The sequence below is a fragment of the Camelus ferus genome, chromosome 8, assembly GCF_009834535.1.
Source record: "Camelus ferus isolate YT-003-E chromosome 8, BCGSAC_Cfer_1.0, whole genome shotgun sequence".
Taxonomy (NCBI): domain Eukaryota; kingdom Metazoa; phylum Chordata; class Mammalia; order Artiodactyla; family Camelidae; genus Camelus; species Camelus ferus.
Genome location: NC_045703.1, coordinates 4107927 through 4129829, shown reverse-complemented (window position 1 = coordinate 4129829; position 21903 = coordinate 4107927). Strand labels below are relative to the sequence as shown.

The window sequence follows — 21903 nt, the reverse complement described above, 5'->3', positions numbered from 1 at the left end:
TTGCCCCAGTGTACATGGCAGATGAAATAAAAACACATTTATAAACTTCGGGATGTGTATTTTTCACAAAATCTGGGAGTCCTATTAAAGTGGCTATTAAAATGGTCTACAGATTCACACAGGTTGCTCCATCCTGAAGGCCATACTCAGCAAACAAAAGAATAAAGAGAACCCAGGACTCCACAGCAGTCAGAGAAGAAAAAGAAGAGGAATCCAGAGTGGAAAGGAAGAAGCAAAACTGCCACTGTTTGCAGATAGCATGATACTACATACAGAAAATCCTAAAAATGGTGACAGAAAACTACTAGAGCTCATCAGTGAATTCAGTAAAGTTGTAGGATACAAAAATCAACATACAGAAGTCTATGCCATTTCTCTACACTCACAATGAAGTACCAGAGAAATTAAGGAAACAATCCCATTTACCATTGCATCAAAAATAATAAAATACCTAGAAATAAACCCCACCTAAAGAGGTAAAAGATTTGTACTCTGAAAACTATAAGATGCTGATGAAAGAAATTGAAGACCATACAAACAGATGGAAAGATATACCATGTTCTTGGGTTGGAAGAATCAATATTGTTGAAATGACCATACTACCCAAGGCAATCCACAGGTTCAATGCAATCCCTATCAAATTACCAATGGCATCTTTCACAACTGTAAGAAAAAAATTTTTTTAATTTGTATGGAAACATAAAAGACCCCAAATAGCCAAAACAATCTTACAAAAGAAGAATGGGGATAGAGGAATCACACTCCCCGACTTCAGACTACTACAAAGCTATAGTAATCAAAACAGTATGGTACTGCCACAAACACACAATAGATCAATGGAACTGGACAGAAAACCCAGAAATAAACCCACACACTTATCAAGCTACAACAAAGGAGGCAAGAATATACAATGGAGAAAAGATACTCTCTTCAATAAGTGGCACTGGAAAAACTGGACAGCTACATGTAACAGGATGAAATTAGAACATTCTCTAACACCATATGCAAAAATACACAATGGATTAAAGACCTAAATGTAAGACTGGAAACCATAAAACTCCTAGAGGAAAACAGGCAGAACACTTACATAAACCACAGCAGTATTTTTTTGGATCTGTCTCCTAGAGTAATGGCAACAAAAGCAGAAATAAATAAATGGCACCTAATAAACTTAAAAGCTTTTGCACATCAAAGGAAACAAAACAGACAACCTAAGGACTGGGAGAAAATATTTGCAAACAATGCAACCAACAAGGGCTTAATTTCCAAAATATATAAATAGCGCATACAACTTAATATAAAAAAAAATCAAAAATTGGGGAGAAGACCTAAACAGACATTTCTCCAAAGACATACAGATGGCTAACAGGCACATGAAAATGTGCACAACATCACTAATATTAGAGAAATGCAAATCAAAAGTACAATGAGGTACCACCTCACACCGGTCAGAATGGTCATCATTAAAATTACTGGAGAGGGTGTGGAGAAAAGGGAACCCTTCTACACTGTTGGTGGGACTGTAAATTAGTATAGCTACTATGGAGAACAGTATAGACATTCCTTCAAAACTAAAAATGGAGTTACCATATGATCCAGCAATCCCACACCTGGACATATATCCAGAAAATAGGAAAACACTAATTCAAAAGGATAAATGCACCCCAATGATCATAGCAGCACTATTTAGAATAGCCAAGACCAGGAAGCAACCTAAATATCCATCAACAGATAAAGAAGAAATGGTGTGTATATTATACAGTGGAATATTACTCAGCCATAAAAAATGAAATAATGCCATTTGCAGCAACATGGATAGACCTAGAGATTATCATACTAAATGAAGTAAGTCAGACAGAGAAAGTCAAATATATGATACCACTTATATGCAGAATCTAAAAAAGTGGTAAAATGAATTTATTTACAAAAGGAAAATATACTCACAGACATAGAAAACAAACCTATGATTACCAAAGGGGAAAGGAGAAGAGGATAAATTGGGAATTTGGAATTAACATATACACACTACTATAAATAAACAACAAGGACCTACTGTATAGCATAGTGAACTATATTCAATAAATTGTAATAACCTATAATGGAAAAGAACCTGAAAAGAATATATACATACATAGACATATTACATATAATATGTATATTATATATATAATCTGAATCACTTTGCTGTACTCCTGAAACATTGTAAATCAACTATACTTAATAAAAAATTAATCTAAAAAATAGAGACCAGGAGAGACTTGTTCCAAACCATCTAGGAAAGAAATCCTGACTTTTGGGCCTTCAGAAACACAGTGTTTATTCCACTTACATCACACACAAAAAAAGGAACTATTTTAAACATGCATGAAATTGTTTTTACGGTCCCAGTGTTGTGTTTCATTTGTTTTATCAAGCTTGACTGTATTTCCACTTCTGGTCCTCTTCAGTGATTAGTAGTAAGACTTAACCGGGATGTGTGAAGAGCAGGAAGGAAGGGATTATTTTGGGGTGTGATGGAAGAAAGGGAGGACATGGTGAGTCTAAATCCTTGGCTCACAATCTCCTGGATCCTGTAAAACAGCTAAGTATAAAGAATATGATTGTAAATCTTAAAAACATGCTTTGCTTTCAAGGAGATGGCAAGAATCAACGATCATGGTTCAATAAAATGTTTTGAGAGAAGCAAGCAGAGGATGCTATGGGAGGTCAAACTGTCTGCACAGTGGGGAGGGGAACTGAACAGCCTGGAGGTGATCCCCTGAACTGATTCCTGAAGGAAAAGCAGGACCAGCCTGGTATGGGTATTTCTGGGCAGAGGAAAGGAGATTCAGGAGTACCAAGATGAATTAATATGAAACAATGAGACATTTGGGAATCCCTAAAGTATGAGAAATATGAAAAATGGTATGAGGAAGCAGTATAAGATGAAACTGGAGAGACCAGAGGGGGAACGTGAAATGCCTTACACGCTAAGCTGAAAAGTGTACCCATCCTCCTAAAAACAGGGGTAGCTTTTAAAGATTAAATTAATCAGGGAAGTAAGGTGACTAGCTTTGTCTTTTAGAAAGATCATTCATTCTGAAAGGCAATTTGACAGTTTTCCAAAATTCTTTGAAATGTATGTATTATTTGTGAAATCAATGTCTCCCCTTCTGAGCAGTAAAATGTGTGCAAATCTTTTTCCCAGCCTCTGGTAGAAGAGGTACATGGATGATGTGTCTCACACAGAAAGGAGGCTATCTTCTTGGTTCTGAAATATTTTTGTTCAGATGCTAACCTGCAGAAGAAAAACCCTTTCTCTGATTAATCAAGCTAAGACAAAATTCCCACAGGTTTTCACTTATGTTTCTTGTTATTCAATGTAAAGAAGGAAAAAGCACTTTATCAAATTGTTTTCCTACTGAACTTGTCCTTACCTAAAATGTCTATCATATAGACTTACAGGTTGGATAATTGCTTGAAGGCATGACACACAGTTAGTACAGAATATATAGTTGTTTAAATAGTCTCTAGTAAATGTAAATAAAAAACTGAGAGGTCTATATTTTCCTCCTTCCCTCTTTCCCACCTTAAATCTAAGTCCTGCAATTCATACGTTATAAATGCTCAGGGCAAGTTTTGGTGTTGAAGAAAACAAATCAGAGAGAAGAGGAAGCACTGTTCCATCATACATTTCATTATACTGCAGCCATTATCACACCCACTTTAAAAATATTTAATTGATTTGGAAAAATCATTCACAGTATATTAAGTAAAAAAGATATACTATATACAATGTGGTCTTGGTTTTCTAATTTAAATGTATTTAACTATAGCTGTATCAACATCTACAGGAAAACATTTCCATAAACATTTCTTTCTATAGCTATATGTATGCATACTAAATATGTATATTATGTTTATATAAATACCTAATATTCTAAAGAGATGCGGGTGAAGTTTTGAGTTGTGACTGTCTCTTTGCAAGTCATTCTGAACTTAATTTTTTTCATTCTTATTCCAGACTTTCTGCAAGAGGCAGAAATTCAATAAACTGATATCTTTAAGTAAACATTGTTTCATAGTGATATAGAGAAATGATTGAAAGGGGTTCAGACTGAGGCAGATGCCAATTATTTTATGACTGATAATAGTAATCCAAGTGAGAAATGCTTGGACCGGAATGCAGGGATAATGATGAATTTCAGAAATAGTTAACAAAGTAGAACCAGTAGAAGCTGAGGATGGGGATGTTGGAGAATAAGTGAGGAAGGGGAGGAGCCCAAGCTATAATGGGTTGGAAGACGGGGCCATGCCCTGAGGTAGGAGATACAGCAGATTATCTGTATGATGGGGAGTGGGGAGAAGATGAAGATGTTTATTTAGGACTGCTGAGTTTGAGATGCCTGGAGACCTCTGGACAAAGATGGCCAACAGACAACAAGATACAGGTCTGGAACCTTCGAGAGTGATACTAGTTAAGAATACAGGTTTGGGAGTCATAATATATCACTGTTCATTGTTTACCTAAAGAACCCCAGGAGGGTGTAAAGAGAAGCATTGCATTCTGCACTGAGAATGAAGCTCTGGGGAAGGGTGAGGTGAATAAAGGAAGAGGAAGCTGAGGATGCTCAAAACTAAGAGCCAGGAGAAAATCAAGAGTGTGACAGTGAAACCAAAGCAAGAGGATTTCAAAAGAAAAATGGACAAGGCAGAGATAAGAAATTTCAGGTAAGATTAAAGACACTACTCTTTGGGGTGCTAATTAAGATCTTTTATGAAATTAATGAAGCTCCAGTGGAGTAGTCTGAGGAAGGAGCAGAAGGATCAGAGGTTGGATCAGTGGGTGGAGATGACCCTCTCAGGAAGCACAGGTGTAACAAAGAGGGTGATAGCTCCAAAACTAGATGGGGACCCAGCAACTTTATCTCCTAGACTCCACTTCCGCACCTATAAAAGGAGAAGAATGCCCATCTAGCCGCTGGGTCATGAGGATTAAAATCTATCACCAAGCGAACATACTTGCATACTTTTCACTGAATCAACTTGTTGCTGCTAATCATGCTTTCATTTTCATAATATCTTCATCATCAAAGTCAGGTGAATAACAAAGCACAGGGTTGATTGGCTTTGTGTTTCCCTAGCTCAAGTTTATTGATTGTATATAACTGCATCTGACCTCAGAAAATATTAACATACCATCCCTTTGGCACTTAGAACAAGGACAGCTCAAGTTTGGTCTGGGAATAAAGGGAATTAAGGCAGAGCATTTCTTCCCTCACCCACCTTTCCAGACTGAAGAAACAACCTCAAATGGAGAGCTTAAGAGCAAAGTCACAGTAAGGCTCGATAAGCATTTGTTATCAACATCATAATCCAAACAACAAATTTATACTGTACAGCACAGGGAACTATATTCAGTATCTTGTAGTAACTTATGGTGAAAAAGAATATGAAAATGAATATATATAAATTCCTATATGACTGAAGCATTAGGCTGTACACCAGAAATTGACACAACATTGTAAACTGACTATACTTCAATAAAAATATTTTTTAAAAATCACTATCATCATCACCACACCAATGGAGATGTCTAGCAAAGAGTTTTTATAAAATTTGAAATTAATTTAAAAATAAATTTTTGTCAAGTTGAGATAGAATTACTATGTTATATTTGCAACAGTAATAAAATATATACAAAATATTTCACAGCCTATGATTCTGCAAGGTTTCCAACTTGTAAAATATAGCAGTGACTCCACTAGTAATTTGAAAATAAATTTCAGTACCTTAGAAAAAGGAAAATAAGGACAACTTTTCATTCTAAAACAAAATTAAAAAATATAAATAAATGAAAGAATGAATAAATAGATAGATATATGATAGCAAATGTCACTTGCTTTATGAATCAGTTCGAACCACTGAGAATTCCTGTTGTGGATTAGTTCAATATTCAAACATTTCTTTAGCTCCAACTCCTGAAAGCTCTAGCCATGCATGTGTGCTTAAATGAAGTCACACAGCCGCGGGTGTGACATAACAATCAGTGCCAGCTCACAGGGGAACAGGCAGCAGCGGGGATGCTAGGCCCACAGTGTAGAAGCAGGAAGCAGGCGCCTGTTTTGAGTTACTGTAGTCAAATCCAAGGCTCAAAGCTCACAAATTTCCCAGGAAGGCAGTGATACAGGTCACAAGACCACCGTTCATCTCTCAAGCTACCCCAAACTCTACAGGTGAGAACATGGGGCCTGGCCTCATCTCTTTCCAGATAGTTCTGAGCTCTGTGTAGTTCAGCCATCCCTAACCTATGAGAGGGATTCTGCTTGCCACTGAAGGTAAAACAAAAAGCAGATTAACCAAGGAAACAGAAAACACATCATCCTTAACGGAATTTTTTAGAATTTAAATATGCCCTTACTTTAGCCTAGGCAGTGGAAATTTCTTCAGTGTGGATGTGAATGTCTGTATGGGCACTTCATATGTTAAACTTCCTGGAGATCATCCAGACATTTCAAATACCAATTCCGGCAGATTTCCCTTTAAGGGTATCCTGCAGGGAATTTGTTACTCATAATTTTAAATAAAAATTGACAAGGAGTGCTTTTCCAGCTCAGTAGGAGTCAGCTATGTGCACGTCACAGGACTTTGAGGACACCCACACGCCCTCCTATTTTCTTCCACAAAGTTAAAAAAGCTGCAGTTGGGAGGGACCCTCCGATAGCTTTGGTGGCCCATTCTGTTCCTGCTGGAGCTGACATATGAATGTGTTGGAGGAGGGGGGGAAAATCATCATATATTCTCCTTTCATACTGTTTAAAGCATTGGAAGAATCAGCTTTAAGAAAAAGTAAGTTTTGTTTTCTTTTCCTTTATGTTTCCTTTGCGCTTTTTATGTGGTATTTTTGTTTCTTTAATGTTTTAAGTACAAGAGATTCTGAGAAACTTTTGAGTGGCTGCTTAAGAGAAAACTTTTACTTAGCAAGTAGTATACATCTTTAAGTTTCTTATAAAGTTTTTAAGAGTCATTTGAGCCAACAGTTATCAAATTTTATAAGCTGAGCTTCTCAGATTTCTCATTTGGATGCCATGTGTGTGGAGGCAACATAGTGACCAGATAACTCTTTGGAGTTGCCTCATAAGTTCCGAAAATCGCTTTATACATTGGTGGCATAGCTTTATTGCATTCTTTTTTTAAAAAGGTGATGGATTCGAGGTTTTATTTGGCTTAATTTATTTGAATGACTAACTTTATTGCTAAAGATATTTTATGATTGGATTTATATATTCAAAGGACAATTTGAAGTCATTTATAGATTTTAACTGTGTTAGTGAGATTCCTGCTGTTTCCCCCCCCCCCCAAAAAGAAAAGAAATCTGCCTATGTTCCATAAACAGGTATACAGACAATTCCTAACCTTAGGCTTCCTAAGACTGAAAGAAAATGCCTGTGTGTCTGGCCCACACAGATACATAATACACTACGTGAATCTAAAGCATTGCTTCTTGAAACTGAGATCGTGTTGTGTAAAGAAAAGTATGTTTTCCTTATGTGTTTATGCTTTTTCCCCTCACTATTTTAATCAGATCTTCTTTGGTGTCTGTCATCTATTTGAAAACCAAATGCAATTCCTCAGTTTGTCAATTTGGGTTTCAGAAATGTGGGAACTAACAAGAATCATTAATAAAACATGTAATTCTTATAAACAAGATGTAAGAAATTCCTCATGTCATTTCAGCTGTCATTTCACAATCACAATACTGTCGTGTAAAAATTCTAGCAAAATATTAGCAAAATATATGGATTTTATTAGCAAAATATATGGATTAAAATTTAACACAAATATTGCAAACGTGTGTATCATACAAGATATTTCTTAACATGTTTGTTATGATATGTGCCTAAAGCCATAATCCGAATTGCTTGATGGGGTAAACTCTGATGTCTGTTTTCTACGCTGGTTCTGTTTATTCCCATATGTTATCACTAGTTGCCAATTCTGGGACGGTTCTACCTAAACAAGAGCAGCAGGCTTGTGTTTAATGTAACATCACCTCATTGACAAGCATACCTCTTATTCTTATCGTACTTGCCAAAAACATTTTGAGTAAAGCTGCATTAATTTCGGTTCCTCGGGCAAGCCTAGTCACTTTCTACTATAATACTGAAAATAAAATGTGTATCTAGAACACTTGGGGGAAGCTTTGTTTTTTGGATGTTTTAATATTTTCAGTCTAGGAAACCTCTTCAGAATTGAAAACCAAATACTTGGGTTCACGTGTGAAGTTCTGAGTAAGATGTCAGCTAAACAACCATACATTTCCATGTTCTTGTAATTATCTTTCTCCTGATTGTCATCATTTTTCTTGGTTAACTTTTGGTTCCCTGGAAGGAGCTGTGAAGAGAAGGAAGGGGAGGAGGAGGAGGATTCCTTCCTGCCCTTCCACCTCAAATCCCTCCAAAATGATCAGCTTAAGCATTTATCTCTCTCCACACTAGACCACCCTGGGATCACAGATTCCCTTAAGAACCTGGTAGAATCACTGGACCCTCTTCTCAGGAAAAAAAGCCCATTGCAAATAGATTTTTTCAATGACATTTCTAGGGTTGATAGATTCCTGAAACCTGTCCTTGAGTATTCTTAGGGGGTCCTGATTATGAACCTCTGTTTTCCATGAAGCCATAGACCTCAGCTTCGGACATACCCTAGGGTGGGTGGGTTCACCAAATCTTTAAGAGGCTTAGGTGAAGGTATGCCTAAACTATCTCTAAACTGTCCTCACATGAGGACAGGTAAGGGTAAGGCCAGAATTTTAGCTGAAGATGACGTTTAAGGATTAACTTTCAAAGCAGGTGCTTAGCTAATTTGTGGCCATACTTGTTCTGGGCAGTGCGTCCATGAAAATAAAAGCAGAAGATTGAGGCAGCAGAACAGTTCCTTCTGTGGAGAGTAAGGCTTAGAATGGAAAGATGGCAGGACTGAGGCTCTGGAGACCCCAGAATATGGAACAGGCGGCTGCAGCGGGGTTTTCCTGTCTCTCTGGCCATTCTCGGAATTCCCTTACTGACCTATTGGGAGGTTGGGATATAAAAGGGAAGATCTAAGCAAGTGCCTGTTATCTCAAACCCGTCTCTAATCTTTCCTTCCTTATGGGCTCCTCCAATTACCCATTTAAACATGCTCAAATTCCTCATCTTGAAAAGCCTCTCCTTCGTTACTGAGCTCCTCCAATTACCCTCATTCCTCAGCTTCATAGATCAGTCTCCTGAAAGTACTGTCTGTACTCTGTTAAGAATCTCTACTTCCTTAGCCCCCACTTCCCAGTCTATTGCAGTCTGGCTTTGGTCCTCACCAGCTTTCCCCAGCTCTCTCTGAGGTGATCAATCACTAGTGTATTGTTAAATCCAACAGACATTTTTTATCCTCTATCTTCTTGGTGTCTTAGAAGCATTTTACCCTGTTCTCCACTTACCTGGAAACACTCTACCTAGGGCTTCCATGATAGCAAACTCCTGGTTTTCCTCCCACCTCTAAGACCACTATTCTCTGTCTGTCTCACAGATTCCTCTTCCTCTCCCCTATATCCTAGACTCCTTTTCTCTTTCTGAGCAATGCCATTGCTTCGATTATCATTTCTTTTATATGCTTATGAATCCAAAATATTTATCTCCGGCTAAGATATCTTTTCTGAGTTACAAACCTCTATGTCCAATTGTCTGCTGAATACAGGAGTGCCAGAGCAGACTTGGACTCCAGCAAATACTGTGAGGGAAGGGGAGGGACATCAGAGGCAAGCCAGGTAAAAATCTGGACACAGAATTTTCTCTGGGACCCCTTCCAAAATGTCCGATTAATTTATATGGTTTCTCTGCCCTCTTTGGTCCTGGCTGAACAGCTCTTCTTGGCTGTCCCACAGTCCTCTCAAATATTATTTTAATCTAAAAGTAAATTCTTCTTTTCCATCTCCTACTTTCCACTCTATTTCCCCCAAGTATACTCTGGTCCAGAAAATAACACCATGATGCAACCACTTGCTCCAGCCAAAAAGTGGAGATGAACTAACTCCACTTCTCCCTCAATTCATTGAATCGCCAAGTTCTGTCAGTGCTCCCTCATACATTCAGCTGCTTCTCTCCTTTGTCACCGCCATCACCCTGTTTCAGGCTGCCATCTCCTTTACTTGGTGAACAGCAGCCCTTTCACGGGTTTCCCTGCCTCCAGAGTTGCCTTCTCCTGCTGCATTCTCCATATTGAAGCCAGCATGAAGGCTGACCTAAAACCATCAGTCTAAAAACAGATTTGGTTTTGTCAGTCTCTTATTTTAAACCTTTTCCTGACTCTCCACTGGCTGTAGGATAAAATCCAGTTTCCTTCTCAAGTTTAAAGAGAAGCAGTAGCTTTTAGTGGATTACAGCAGCTGTCCTCAAACTTTAAGGTGCCCAAGAACGACTTCTGGGTCTTTGTTAAAAATACAGATTCTTATTCTATAGTTCTGGGTTGGTGCCTGAGTTTTTGCACATCTAACAAGCTCCCAGGCAATGCTGATAATACTAGTCCATGAACAACACTTTTCACGCCAGACTGGCTGGAGCTCAAGTCACAGTTGTCTCTCTCACTAGGTTTGGGAACTTAGAGAAGTCACTTAGCCTCTGTGTGTGTCATTTTCCTTGTATAGGAAATGGGGATCATGATGGCATAACTTTTCTTAGATTTGGAATGAGGATTAAATGTGTTATATTAGAATTACTTGCAACAGTGTCTGGCACATAGTAAGTGTTAAGTGCTAGTTATTATTATTATCAGTCAAGACTCTCAATAATTTAGCTTCTACATTCTTCTCCAAAACTATTTTTACCATGGCATCGATGTGCGCACGCACACATTCTATTGCTCAATCAAGCCAAATGACCTTCAGCAAATTAAGAACTGAGCAAATGCCTCTTTTCTGCCGGGCCTCCATGGGCACTTCTCTGCAGAGCACTCTGCAAACAGACCCAACTCACCTTACTCGCTTTCAGGTGCCCTCTCCCCTGGAAAGAACTTACAGACCACCCTCCACCCAAATTTAAATGTGGTATTACTTCTGCGTATTCCCATACTACCAATGTGCCCTCTTGGGCTCAGATTATAATCTCATTTATTTATCTGTATCTTCTATAAGGCTATATACTCCATTAGGGCAAGGAACTGTGGCAATCACCACTGAATTTCTAGTATCCCACACACTCTTTTGCAGATTTCAAGTGATCAGTAAGAATGAATGCATTTGATGGACACATTTCCAAAGACTTGTAAAATGAGACATGGAGTCAGGGAATAGATAGAAAGCTTTAAGATCTTATTTGAGAAAAGGGAAGTATTGGAGATAATAGAATGAGCTTCTCTTCAATACTGCCTCTGGGTTGGATTGTTAACCCACTGGAAAAGAAAAACATTTTTTAAATTCATTAAATAAATAAGCAAGGCTAGAAAGTCAGTGCAAGAGCGACTGTGTGATACAGAGAAGTGAGTCAAAGCTTTGAAGTCTGGTCCATGCTGAGTTCCCTGGGAACTCAGGCAAATTAGTTTGCCTAACTACCTTAAAGCTGGGATAAAAACACCCATCTTGTAGAGTTTTGTATTAGAGCAATGTTAACAGTAGGCATTTGTTTTTATTTCTCCTCAAATTCTGCTGTTACAATTCTGTTGCTACTGGACCTTAAACCCATCTTACTTGATTGTTAGCAAAGCTCTGAGATAGTCCTTTGCTTATTCATTTTGCCAGAGCAGTATGATCAATGGGTCTTGAGTTATATTTTTCAGTAGATCATTTTGATGTATCAGGTTCTCCGCTCACATTATTTAAGAAAACATATTTGGGTTTTATTTTCAATTGAATTGCAAGTATAGTACATACTGCAGATGGTGGGGAAATGGGCTTCTGGGGTTCTTTTTGTCAAGCTTAAATCTGTTCTCTTTAATGATCTTTTATATTTAATGATTCTTACTGTTCACAAGATAATTTAAGTAACGTCATGATCATTTAATTCCTAATACTTTTAAAAAGACTTTCTAATAGTTGTCCTGGTCAAGGTATCAAGCTGTCTCTCATTTTTTGACAGAGCCAAAAAGTCATACATGCAGGTTATTCATTCATTCGTATATTTGCTTATTTATTCATCAAGTAGATCAAGTCAGCACAGTGTCTACAGAAACATTGATCAAGGTGTTCAGTTTTTCTTACATTGTGAATCTCTGCACTGTGCTGATGACCATTTCATGGGTCTTCTGTGAACAAGGAGTGGCCTATTATAAATCATAACCAAAGACCTCTCAATATAGAACTAACAATGCTTTGATTTTGTATAAAATTTGTTCTTCACATAAAATTTGCCATCTTTAGCAGATTCATGGGTATAATTTGCATGCAGAAAAAAATAAAAAGCACCTGACACCACGGTGCCACACAACCTAAGTGAAGCAAGATTGAAAAATGCTTTCTGGTCTTGCAATTACCTTCCTTCTATTCATTTGTTCTTGTGAACATTTCTACAGTTATACTATCACAGAAGAGTCTACACTTTGAGATTTTTTTTTAAACTGAACGACTATAATTTTTTTCAGTATTTTATTTTTCCTTATCAAAATGGTACATTATGCACTCTATAATTTAGAATGTACTGAACAGTAAAAATCGTTTTAAGAAATCTATAACTTTAATTGAGTCTTACTTAACGTTTGAGCATATTTTCTTCTAAACTTGTTTTCTACTCTTTAGAAGTATTTATGTGGTTGAGATCACATTGATTACTTAATGCATACTGGTTTTTTTTCACTTAAAGCAATATCAGAAGCATTTTGCCGTGTCATTAAGTACTTTTCTGAACACCACATTAATGATTTGTACTATTATTTTAAAAGTCTTTTAGTAAACAATTATATTTTTAAGTGGTATGCAGAAGTTCTTTTCAAACCCTAAACTTAGGTATAATTTAAATAATACTCAGCAAAATATAACTAATAGCACACTTTTTTTTTATGTTTTCTGTAAAGGGTCAGAGAGTAAATATTTTAGACTTCAAAATAGCTCAACTCTGCAGTAATAGTTCAAAAGCAGCCACAGACTGATGTAAATGACAGTGGCCGTGTTTCAATAAAACTTTATTTATAGACATTGAAATTGGAATTAATGTAATTTCATATGTCAAAAAATTTTATCCTTCTTTTCATATTTTTTTGACATGTAAAAACTATGTTTAGGCCCCAGGCCATGCAAACACAGGCCGGGGCTAGAGTTTGGTCCTTGGGCTGTAGTTGACAACCTGCACTTGAGAGCCTGATTCCAAGAACCCTGGGTTCATCAGGTTTAGGAAAGTTATATGAACACAGGCATATATATATTCTTCAGAAGAATATATTTAAACTAAACTAAAAATGTTTAAGAATTACTATTCTAGATAACATACATGAAAGCACTTTGTAAACCATAAATTATTATTAAAATACATATTGCTACTTCACTTACACTATTTTTCTGGGTTGGTTTCCATTTATAAAACAGGAGGGGAGTGGCTGTTTGGCGCTAAACCATTAGGATTCCATGGCCAAACATCTGACCTTCTTCCTGCATTCATTCAACACACACTTGTGCTGGGCTCTGCTTCAGGTGCCAGGGACACAGCCCTGAACCAGGCAGGGAAGGTCTCTGCTCCTGCTTGTGTGACACGCTGGCATGTCTTACAAATCCACACGTTGAATGAGGCTTGGGGTGAAAATAAAAGTAACAAGAAACTGTAACCAATATCTGTCAACTAACGCTGTGAATATTTGGTTTCCAAAGGAATGATAACAGATTTTCCCTTTACTTCAGACACAGAATTAGCATAAACAACCTGAGAGCCACACATTGTGTTTCCAAAGCTGTAAACCCACAACTGCCAAGTGAAGGCTCTGAGTACTTTGGCCCCAGTCACTTTCCTTTCACAGATGCCGAGACCCAACTTTGGTTAAATCTCAGAGACTGAGAACAGATAAAAATTAAACTAAAGCTGGTATTAAATATCACCATACAACCATTTATTGGCCACCCCCTCCATCACGGACAGACTTTAAACTTACAATAACTTGTAATTATTGAATCGTGTTATCAACAAAGTACAGGACGTAGATGTTCCTTGTTATCTTTTTAAATCACATCCCGGTAGGAAGGCGATTATTTTGCTTCAGGCATAAATACTAGGAAAACTAGTTAACACCACCTTCCATCCTCCCTCCAACCCCAACCCAAACACCTTCTTCACGGCACACAGACTCATAATGCACACACACCCTACATGCACACACATCAATACCTCATCTTTTCAGCTGATGATCCAGAAAATAAAGCAAAATGTGCTTTTGAGCATTTCTTCCCAACTCCACAGTAAACCAATAATAATGATCATAAACATAAAACAGTAGAAATTGAGTTGCCTTGTATGTTGGAGGGAACGTGTACCTGCTTTTAGGATAACGGGTCAGTTCTGTGCAGCCAGTGGCAGCTTGGCTTCAGGCAGAGAGTGAACTCCCTTCGGGCATGTGAGTCTGTTACCTGGTGAGCAGTTAAAAGCTGGAGTGCCAGATACAAATAAGAGAGGGCTTTTGTCTTCCTTTTTTAAAAAAATTGCACTGGTAACCAAAGCTGTGATGCCATGCAAAGTTTTTGCCTATTTATGTCTGAAAACAGCAACAACAAATGGCTTCTATTAAAAGCCTGCAAATCTCAATTCTGGTTGAGGCTTTTTCACTAACCACTCTGTTGGCTTAAAAGAGAAAAAAAAAAAAAGTCAGTTTGCTTCCTGAACTTCAGATTTTCTCACTTGATAGGTGAGAGGAACAGATCAAGAATTTCAAAAATCCCTCTCAGCTTCTAGATTTGGTGCTTCTGTGAAAAGTAGGCTTGGATCAGAAGCATATTTTTACAGGGAAGAAAGAAATATCAAAATGACTGCCCCACTAAGAGACCCTCTCTCTAAATATCTAATTGTAGCTAGAGGAGATTCCTTGTCCTGAATTTCTCTATACTTCTCTTCTGTGCTTCCCCATCCTCCCTCCTTCCACCTTCTCTTTAACTCTCCTCCTCCTCCTCATTCTAATGGCTGAGGTTTAATTTTTTTAGTAAACTTGCAGAACAGACTGGTGGTGCAACTAATATATTGGAGAGTGGAATTCAATTCTTCCTTTCTCCTTGAGAAAACGAGGTCACACAGAGCATAGCTGAGAAACAAATTGTGCAAAATTACCAAAATGGGGGTAAATATAAGATTCTTTAAATGGGTCACTAAACTGGCATCCCATTTTGCCGATCTTAAAGAAAATCTCATTTCTATTTTAACAATCTGATCCTAAATAGTTCACGCATTACAAACCAGTAATCTAATCTAAAAAGAAGCTTGTTAAAATTCATTTTGATTAGTGATGTGGGTATTTTTTAAGTATTTACAAAATTTTATTTGGAAGCTATATTCCATTTTTCCTGTTTTTTCTGGAAAGAAACACAGCTGTATGAATAGCCTCTTTGGAATTTAGTTTCTATCCCTGTAAAATGAGGAGCTATCTCTTCTAGTTCTTATGTTTTATTGTCAAGAAAAAGCGATTCAAGAGAACTAAGTTTAGCCTTTCGATTTGTGTTAAGATTTCACTTAATTTCTAAAATAGGCCACTCATACATTTGGTACAAAATTCAAAAGTTACAAAAGGCTATATACAAATGGAAAGTAAATCTCACTACCTTCCTGTCTCTTCATCACTGTTCTGTGGTTTCTTCAAGAGATTAGGTATTTTTAAGTTAAGTATCAGTTGATGAGAAGGTAAATTTGGTTTTGATCAGTGCCAAAGTTACAGTACTTTCAAATCATATATCTTCCTAAAATGTTCTATCTGCCATTTCTTTAATTCCTATATATCCTCAGTAAGGTTTTTTTTCCATAACTCATAATAGTTTTTAAGGTATTTTGATACAAATTTTCTCATTTGCCCTAAAGCACCATCTATAGGTATAATTTACAATATTCTCCCTTATAAGGCAAAATATAAATGTCTTTTTTTTGCCATATATGTATTTACATGCGGCCAAAATGCCAAATGGGATGCTGATAATGGAGTAGTTTTATAAAGTGGTACTATGATCTCTCTCCCCCTAAATCATGAAAATGATCAACTGAGAGTTAAAAATTTGGAGAATAATTGGAAATGATGTGCAGATGACAGGTGGCACATACGCCTCCTGGCCAGCGCTCAATGCCAGGCTGCTGGGATCGCCACCCCCGGTCTGACAAGGGCCAGGGAGAGCTCCTGCTCCAGGCTCCGGAGGAGTCTAAAAGCTGCAGAGACTACTGTTTCTGAAAACAGAATAAGAATGTCCAAAGAGATACCCACTCCACCCCTACATTCCTCTATAGAATTACTGGTAGACTTGCAAAGAGAGAAGACCATTTTTATCCTTGGTCTGGCCCTACCAGTTCAGAGGAAAAGAGGAGAGTATCCAAAGCCTAGAAATCAAGGAAAGAACACTTACCTCGTGTACTTCTCGTCCCTGGGGAGTCATAATGATGCCTCCCAACAGAAAAGTCAAGACAAGAGGTGTTTCAGCCTGTTTTCCTGGTCTTGAGCCATCACGACTTTCAATAAAGTAGAAATCCTTTTAAAACTGCCATAAGTTCTATCTGAGACATTGTAAACACTCAGCCAGTGAGTGCTGGGCACTGCTAGGCTCCACTGGGAGTACAGGAATGGGTAAGACACCATAGCTGCTCTCGGTGAGCCCACATTACGGTCAAAAGGACACAACAGCCCCCCCCCCCATTTATAATACAAGGCAGGATATAAAAATTATCTAAGAGAAACACAAAGGGCTTTCATAGAACATATCATAATACAACTTATAAATGTGCCCTCATATATCTTAAAATCAAAAATGCCCGCAGCTTTAAGTCAGAGGTGAAATAGAACTTGTTGACAGACTCTCCCTATTTCTGAAGGCCCAGAAATGAGCTCTTCTTTCATCATTGTGTTTTATGAATTTGAAGAAGGTCATAAACCAACAGAATCTATAATACACATTAATGCCAGGATACATGAAAGCCAATATATGATATGGTTAGACTTGTCTTAGTCTCAGGAAAGAATTATGTGATTGATTGTAAAATCTTATTTAGTGCTCTGAGTGAAATGTTCTTCCTAATTTGCTTAACTGGAGTTGTCATTTAGTTAAGTCATGGATTTAGAAAACTACTTTGTGGGCTCTATTAAAGAATATATCTATCATTGTATATTGGCCACCTTCCAAATAAAGCACACTCTTCATTTCATTGAACAGTTTCTAATACGATCTTTTGTCAGAATAGAAATGGTTTATTTCTCATATTTAAAAATATATTTATTGAAAAGAAAATTACAGAAAGTATTTTTTGCTGGTTCTTCTATGTGATAAGGAGCATGCACTTTTAGGTTTTCAAGATGATATAAGGTTAAGATGCAATGACTGGACTGTGGTGATTGGAGCACCCAGCACAGCTCGTCTAAATTCCTGGATCCGTGGTTATTAACCTAACCTGCTCTCAAGCCATTGTGTAAATTGAATATGTTTGTCATCCTCTTAAGATGAATTGAGTAAGGATAGGGTTTCCTCATCACTAATTATGGAAAGAAATTAGAGTTTATTTTAAAACATCCAAGGAAATAAAATAGGTGTCTTGGTTTACGGTGATCAAGTCACAATGTCCTTATAACATATGATACTGAACTCAAAAAAGTGAAGGAAAAAAGGCACAGAAGACATTTCCTCTCTGATGAAGTATATTCCACTAGACCATAGCAAATTTTTTCATGTGATCTTGTGCACTCAAATACCTGGCCCTGTGGGGTTTATTCAGCTGACTAATATGTGTTAGAGATTCAGTCCTTCCACATTATGCTTCGTTTCTACAAATGGCAGATCACACTTCTTGCTAAATAAGCTTGTTTGTCATTAGATGCGAGAGGAATCAGGTAGAAGAAGTATTAAGTAGATGAGTCAATGGCACTTCCTCCCCACTGCTGAGAAAACAGCTACCAGGGCTCAGATATTTGATAGTAATTAATGAACATGATGAGAGCGATCTTCAAGTAGACCAATAAAACAAAGCAAAACAAAACAGAACAACAACAAAACTGACACAAGCACCACCCTTGAGGAATTCCATAGGGTACTTGTTGAAGTTTTTAAAAAGCACAGAGGGAGTAGGGAAGTACTAATATTCACATTAGATCTGTAATGTCCTCGTAGACTCCATTTCTAGGAAATGGGGTTGATTTGGGGGAGTCATATATTCACATTCACTATCCCTACTATGTGCTGACCCGGCAATGGTAATCCCCATTTAGATAAATTATTTCTTTTAGTTCAGTCCTTGTAAATACCAAACCTTGGCACTAAATCAAAACCCCAAACAAGACTTTGAGGAGATCCCTAGGCAACCTAGGAACTGAATTTGCTCTTCTAGAAGCTTTTACAGAAATAACTATGAGTTTACAGGGGTAGAAGGAAAGACTCAGCTTATACCTATTGAAATTTCATCTCCTTTGGGATGAAAATTGAGGTAAGCCTAATGTTGGATTTAAAAGCAGGAAGTTGATATCTGGATAGACAGAGATCTAGATAATTCAGTGTCACCTGAAAAGATGGTATTCTTTTTGCCTTGAAATTTTTCTTATACCACAGTAAGGAAAACTATCAAGGATGGTATTAAACCTACTTTTTTATTTTGTAAAGGATAGAATGATAAAATATGGTTATACTTACGTATTACCATGAACTATATTTTACCTCTATTTCAGTAATGGCTGCTATAACTACATGATTCTGAATGCAATCCCTCCAAAAAACTCCTACAAAGCACTTTTTTCTTCATTAGCATCCACAGAACAAATTAACCAGATGGAAAGCTCTCGTCAGCTGTTTTGTTTCATGGGAGAGGAGTGCATCAGCTCTCAGGAGAATTCTTATTCGACCTCCCTACACAAGACATTCAGCTTCCAACAAACTGGGCTTGTGAATATGTCCCTAGGGACTAATATCAAACATTCCACCACAATTCTATGATGCTTTTTTTAGGTTATTTTTGATTGATGACCAGAAGTTATGGCTTTAGTTATTTTTAAAATTGTTTGTTGAGTTTTAAAAAGTTGTATTTGAGGGGGCAAGAAAATAGCCTCCTTCTTCAAAATGGGAAATGACAGTTATAATTGCATATTTTCCATCAAGTCGAATATACATACAACCTGCTCACTCATGGCTTTTCCGTGCTTATATCTCACTTGATCCTTGAGTGGGATCACAAGTAGCTGATAATGTTATCATTTCATAGTTCAGGAAAGTAAGGGCCAGGAAGGTGAAATGGTTTCCATAACAACGCATAAGTTACATGCTAGGGCTACAGCAACCAGTGCAGCCATCTATGGTTTCTAACCCAATACTTTTCTCAGTATGTTATGCTTTGGATCATAAGCAGAAAACAGGTAAGGAAGCATACACAGTCTGCTCAACTCCACCCTCAGAACTAGGAAAAGAAACAGAGGAAAAACCTAAGAGTAGAACTTTACTAGTTATTCTAACTCCATGGTATTTTAAACATGTAAATTTAAATTTTGCTACTATAGAATATATATGTATCTCATCTGGTCTAGTTTACACAGACTTTGGCGTATTTTTTTGTATATATATCTCATTTCATTTAACTCCACCCAAACTTTGTCAAATTCACTCACACTTCAGTGAAACAATACTTCAGCTAACATCATAAATCTTAGAGGCAATGACCTTGCAATCTTGGTAAAGACATGACTTGCCTCCAAAAATCATGTTCACAGCCCCAGAAAGGCTGGTACGTCTTCCAACAGAGAACTGAAGTATCTGATCAAATAGTTCAAAAACTGTTAATGAAAGTTTATTGGTGCCCATAGTTTAGAGAAAAACCTTTTAATAATGCCAACATATTAACCATCTTCTGCTGCTTCTTTGATATCTTCCTCAGCCAGAGTTCCCTCAGTTCAAAGGGAACTGCAGCTGTCTTCTCCAGGGAAAATGAAAGGACTCTCCTTGACACGGCCAGATCCTTAGAGCTTCACCTTCTGTTCCCTAATCTTTGTCTCAGCCCTTGGACATATTTGCCACAGATATAAGAGACATGAATGAATTCACTATTCAAGTGAACACATACAGATTCTTAACTTTTCTATGCTTGAGCCTTTATCTTCCATCCTGTTGATAGAATCTTCTTTGTATATGTGTTTTCATTTGAACTTGTCTTGGATTCCAAGCTCTTGGGGAACAGGAAGTTTTCCCTTCATTTATTTCTTCAGCCATAAAGTATGTTCTGGGGTCCTGCTATGCTCAGGCCTGAGATACACAGAAGCAAGCAACATCCTTACTCTTGAGGAGCTAACAAGTGAGAGAGATAGATGCAGTACCCAACAGCTATTACCCAATGTGGCAAAAGGAAAAGACATATATATGAACTAATGACAGCAACTTCTCTGTCCTGAGAGATCTGAAGACGCTACAGAGAGAAAGATTTTAACTGGTCCTTGACCGATGAGAAGAATCATCAGGTGCACAAGGTAGCTGGGTGACCAGGAGGAAGTCATCAGAGATAGAAGTCACATGTGAAGGCTCAAAGGTGTAAAAGACATAGTATATTTGAAGAATAGGGAGCCATGGGAAGTGGCTAAAGTGTAGGTGGGATGTGTGTGTGTGTGTGAGAGAGAGAGAGAGACGATACCGGGTTGGAAAAGGGATGGAGAGATAGAAAAGTAAACAAAGTAGCAAAGGGTCTCTATATTAAGTAATGGAGTCTAGGCTTCATATTTTAGTCAAAGAAGAGCTGTTGGAGATTTTCTCCATGGAAAGAAGATGAGCATATGAATCTGAGAAAGATTTTTCTCAACCATTGTGGAGGATGTTCTGGAACTCCCCAGGGAAACTGAGCTTATTATTGGAGGACAAAAGTCATGCTGTAGAAATGTGTTTTGTTCCACCCAATAGAGTGAGAAACTTTCAATATCTTCAGATTGATGTAATCCACTATGGTCTATCAGAGATATGAGGAGGGCCTAAACAAAGATTTAAGAAATGCTTCTGAAATGGAGTCAATAGGATGTGGTACCCAATAAATATATGTAGGGGACACAGGCAGGGAGGGAGGAGATAATGATTGAAACGACTGCCTTGGCAGATTAGGTGGACTGAACATCTAGTCAATCTGTAGATGGTTTCTATCACTGTTTATAGAGCATAGAGCAATATACCTTGCTCAGTGAGGCTTCCAAAATGTTCTTAACTGGCCATTCTATCTGCCCTCAGAGCAACAATTCAAATTAAAATCCTAAATGGGAAAATTTAGACATAGTTCAAATTAAGATTCTTCATCCACTTTCTAACTTCACCCAAGTTCGCTACATCAATCACACAAGTTTCAAAGACTTCAATGTTTTGAGCTAACATTTCCCAAGAGCACTTTAATGTTCCACGTGCCATTTAAATTCTTCCAAGTTCTTTCTTAAAGGCAGAGACATATCTAGTTTACAGAATCAATGAGGGACCTGAATGGACAATTGAAATAGTTGAGCAGCACTCCCAGATGAGCAGAGATGTATTTATACAGGCTGAGTGAAGCTGCTTTGAATAACCAGATGAAAATTAAGCCAGAAAGTCTGGCAAACTTTGCATTAAAGAACAGTGCCCTATTACATATATGCAAAAGTAGGGGTTGTGGCATTATTTTCATCAAGTTAGCAAAACTTACAGATCATGTAGCACAGAGATGGAAGTAATCTTAAATACTATTTAATGTATATCCTCTATTTTAATGCAAGTAAGCAATGCAATGATTTTATATAGTTATTACCTGCCTCCATGGGGGAAAAGCC

The 21903-nt window shown here is 37.5% G+C and overlaps 1 protein-coding gene across 1 annotated transcript in view; it reads left to right on the top strand.

Moving 5' to 3' along the window:
- The first annotated feature begins 6600 nt into the window (after positions 1–6600).
- FHL5 (four and a half LIM domains 5) overlaps positions 6601–21903 on the top strand; it is a 38399-nt gene continuing 23096 nt past the window's right edge. Inside the window, exon 1 of the mRNA XM_014561343.2 lies at positions 6601–6828. The gene's annotated coding sequence lies outside the window, so the exon portion shown is untranslated. The remainder of the gene's footprint in view (positions 6829–21903) is intronic.